The sequence below is a fragment of the Pteropus medius genome, unplaced genomic scaffold (assembly GCF_902729225.1).
Source record: "Pteropus medius unplaced genomic scaffold, Ma_sr-lr_union100, whole genome shotgun sequence".
NCBI lineage: Eukaryota > Metazoa > Chordata > Mammalia > Chiroptera > Pteropodidae > Pteropus > Pteropus medius.
The window spans coordinates 5,085,236-5,089,722 of record NW_024356335.1 but is presented as its reverse complement, the minus strand read 5'-3'; positions in this window follow the sequence as shown (position 1 = coordinate 5,089,722).

Here is a 4,487-nt window from a genome sequence, read left to right as displayed (position 1 = left end):
AGAACACCATGTAATCCTCATTTTAACTGTCTGTGTCTGAACCTTGCACGTATGTGGGGTCTCTGACGTGCCTGTATATCTGGGATTCCCATATGTATGTATGTAGTTAAATCTGGTTATTTCTCTTGTTACTCTGTCTCATGTGAATTTCATTATTAGACAACTTCTGGGGTCTCCGAGGCGCAATCTCATCATGCCTTGCTTCTGGTGGCTGCTTCTGGGGGCTGCTGGCCATCCCTGGCCATCCTTGGCTTGTGGCTGCCTCAGTCCAATCTGCTGCCTCCATCTTCATGGCCTTCTCTGCGTCTGTGTGTCTGATCCTCCCCCTCCTCACTCTTATAAAGATACACAGGTCATTGAATTTTGAATCCTCCTTCAATCCAAGATCATCTCATTTCAAGATTCTTCACCTCATTACATCTGCAAAGACCCTGCGATGGTTAATTTTATGTGTCAACTTGATTGGCCACGGGCTGCGCAGATGAAGCATTGTTTCTGGATGCATCTGTGAGAGCATTTCGGGATGAGATTAGGGTTCGAATCAGTGGACTCAGCTTGCAGATGACAGATCATAGGACTTCTCCACCTCTATAAGTGCATGAGCCAATTCCTCATAGAAATACCTCTGTGCGTGTGTGTGTCTCTGTCTTTGTCTATCTCTGGTTTTGTCTGGTTTTGCTTCTCTGGAGAACCTTGACATTACAGACCCTTTCTCCAGTTGAGGTCGGCATAGGCTCTGCCACTGTGTGGTTCCGGATTTGAACCCTCCACTGTGATCTCTTTACTCCCGTTGCTTTATCATCCCTGAACCCCAAGAAGCCTCCCTGAAAGCTGAAGGTGATAGTGTTATGAGTACAGACCCCAAAAGGTTGTTGCGAGACCACTTATTAGTTACGGGGCTGCTAAGTTACTCAACTGTTCCTACCTCAGTTTTCTTATCGATAGAATGGGAATAATAATAGTACGTACCTCAACCAGATGTTATGAAGATGAAATAAGTTAATATTTCCTGGGCACAGGGTGGACCTTACATAGTGTTGTTTAAAGAAATCTCGCGTGATGACTGGCTCAGGGGAAGCACTCAAAAATGCTAGCTGCTCTTATCGTTCGCGTTATTATTTATGATAAACTGTTGGCATCCATGACATTAGACAGAGATGTTGAAAGGCCCTTTCGAGATCTGATGTTATCCTTTCTCTGGCTCTGATTAGGACCTGCCTTTCTTACTCACCCTACGTTGAGTCACCCCGAGCTTGGAATGGAGACCAGCTTGATGCAGCCACACGGAGCCCCGTGCTCTGTTTAATGCTCCCCTGTTGGCATCTTGAAACTCTTGATCGCTTTTGAATCAGGGCCATTGCATTTTCTTTTTGCACCGGGCTCCACAAACCATGTAGCGAGACCTGCTCAGCGTCACAGTTCTTCCTGTGCTTAGAGTGGTGAGGGGTCTCCAGCAAGGGGTGATGGTGACCCTCTGGTCGGAGCTGGCTCACTGGCACACAGGGTGGTGGCCTCTCTAAGAGAGACCTTTATAGACTGGGTCCTGGGGGCTGGAGGCCCTGGGAGCCAAGGACAAGCTGATGGCTTGGAGGCCGCGTTGCCTGGAAGAGGGGATTTGGTGGGGACCCAGTGCGTCCCCCAGTCTCTGGAGGGCCGTGGGGAGGAGAAGGGAGCGTGTGTGTTCTCTGTGGCCCCAGGGACAGATCCAGCTCGGCATAAGGAAGGAATTTTGAACAAGGATTGTTATGCAAGAAGGAAGTGGCTGGCTTGAATTCAAACCTCAGCTTCTTCCTGGGGATTAAGAGCTAGGGCTCTGGCTTGAAACAGCTTCACCTCTGCCCAGATCTGTGACCTAAGAGAAGGTCATTCGTAGCCCTGAGCCTACTTTTCCAGCTATAAAACGGGCCAGATAATGCTCCGTAATAATAATGCGGGATGATGACGCCGAAGATCAAACAAGGCAAGTTTATAGTCCAGCATGTGAGTTGCCTGCTTCCTTGGAGCCGCTGCTCTTGCTATTGTTCCTGTGCTGATTGCTATTGGACGTAGCGAGTTCCCGGGCTGGCAGGGTTCAAGTGGAGATGGACCCTCAGAGAATTGCGCATTCGACCCTTGCATCAGAGCCGAAGGAGGAAGCACGCACTTCACCCCCTCGACAATGTCAGCATCTGGCATTTTGGATGATTACTTTAAAAACCCACAGTCATAAAATACTGTCTCCATGACAAGGGCCCCGAGGGATAGGGGGTGGTGCTTTCTGTGGAACTGAGGAAATGTGGGGTCCTGGAGGCTGCTGGAGAAGTGGGAAGGGTTCCCATCATTCCTGCTTTTGAAAACCCCGGCCAGCTGTCCCCTGAGCCGATGCGGCTGCACGTGATCGCAGGAATGCAAGCCTCCCCTCCAGGGCCTTCTGGGAAATGGGTTCCTGATGTGGCTGAGAGTGGACAGCGAACTTGCCCAAGAGAAAACAGCATCGGTGGGTGGTGGGCGTGAGGCCACGTGTGCCCGCCCGACACATGGGCAGCTCAGGCATGTGGGGTGGGGGTCGGGGGAAGTCCTGACTCTCACAGACCCTGGAGCCTCTGCCGAGAGCCACACTCAGGGCGAAGGCAGCTTCCCTGGAAACGTCTTGGCAGTGGTGTGTGCTGAGACAAACATTTCTCCTCTCCCTCCTCCCCGCATCCGCCTCTCCTGTCAGCTGCGCGGCGTCCCCAAGCCGCGTTCAAGAAATGCTCCCTGCCTGGCCACAGCCCCATGCATGAGGAATGGGGTCTGAGGCCGGAGTTCAAGGAGCGACAGACGGGCTCCATCAAGGGCCATGCTCGGTCAGAGCTTGGAAGAGCCACGCATGTTTCTCTCCCCTGAGACAGGAGAAGGGGCTGGGCGCCACGCCCGGCCCTGCGTGCACTGTGGTCAGGAGGGCCGTCCTTCCACAAATATTTACTCAACACAGCTCTGTGCAGACACCATGGTGGGGGGGACATAAATACAGTCGTGGACAGGACAGCAGCCCTGGCTTTTCTTTTTGACATGAAACGAACACGTTTTAAAATGCGCGATTCCGTGGTATTGAATACGTCCACTGTGGCGCAGCCACCACCACTATCCAGCTCTGTAGCTGTGTCACCTTCCCCGAAGAAAAGCCCACGTGCTTCCCACGGTCACTCCCAGTCTCCTCTGCACCTCCAGCCTGGCACCCTCCGTGGATCTGCCTGTTCCAAACGTGTCGTGTAAATGGCATCGTATGCTGTGCGGCCCTTCGTACCCGGCTTCTTTCGCTCAGCAGGACGTTTTTGGGTCCCGTCCACACTGTCACGTGTATCGGCGCATCATTCCTTCCTGTGGCTAATGTTCCACGTGTGACTGTCCCTTGATCCCAAGAGAGGACGCGCTCCCTGGGCAGTTCCTGACTCGGGGAACCGTGGAGAGAGGGAAAGGGACCTTAAATGGCACATTACAAGTTGATGCCTCTTGAGTGCTTCAGCCCACAGCTAGAACAGTAGTGCTTCTGTGACAAGAATGTCCCCCTCAACCAAGCCCAGCTAGGGGAGCCAGGGCGAGTACAGCCCCCAGCCTGAGCCCCGGGCCCCACATCTCGAAAATGGGTCCGACAGCCATTTCTCCTCAGGAGGAGAAACTCCCACAGCGTCTGTGTTTAGCCCAGTGCCGGACGTGAGGGCGATGCCCGGTGACGCTGTGGCCGTCACCCCGCCTGACCACTGTGCTTCAGTGGAATGGCATCATCCCTAAAGGCCGTCCTGGCTGTCTCAGGGACAGGCTTGGGGGGCCAGGCCGGGCTTGGGAGGCCAGCCGTCGGGCGTGGAGCCGTGAATCATCCTGGTTCGTCAACGGGCAGCGACTGGTCATAACCGCTTCCCTTTGCCAGTGCGTGCCAGCTTCTGTGTTTCTAGGCTGCTGGGCGAATGTGCTGTCGATGTGCACATGATTATTACGACTTTTATGACCGTGTTTTTATTTAATTAGTACTGTGCAATTTAGTGGAAGTTAGGGGTTTGTTTTTTTTGTTGGTTTTTTTTGGGGGGATCTTTATTTATTTTTACGGTGACGTTGATTAATGAAATCCGGTAAGTTTCAGGTGTACAATTTAACGGTAAGGCATATATATATTGTATTGTGTGTTCACTTCCCATAGATTTCTTTCTGTCACCACATACTTGACCCCTTTTAGAGGTGCAAATTAACTAAATTTAAAATCACGCCGTCTTTTCCAGCCCTAACTGAGTGGTTCTCAAAGATGGGGGCCCTGGGCCCCAGTTATCTCGCTCTGGCCCCAGCCTGCCCACCAGCCAGTCCTGCTTGGTGACACATAGGCCTCTTCCCTGGCTCTCTGCCTGTTGGGAGAGGCAGCCAGGTTCCCCTGGGCATTCCAAGAAGTAGGAGGGCAGGAGTCAGGACTCAGAACCAGACTCTGGTGATTTTTACTTATCTCGATCAAAACTCTTTTAGTGGAAGGAAGGAAGGAAGGA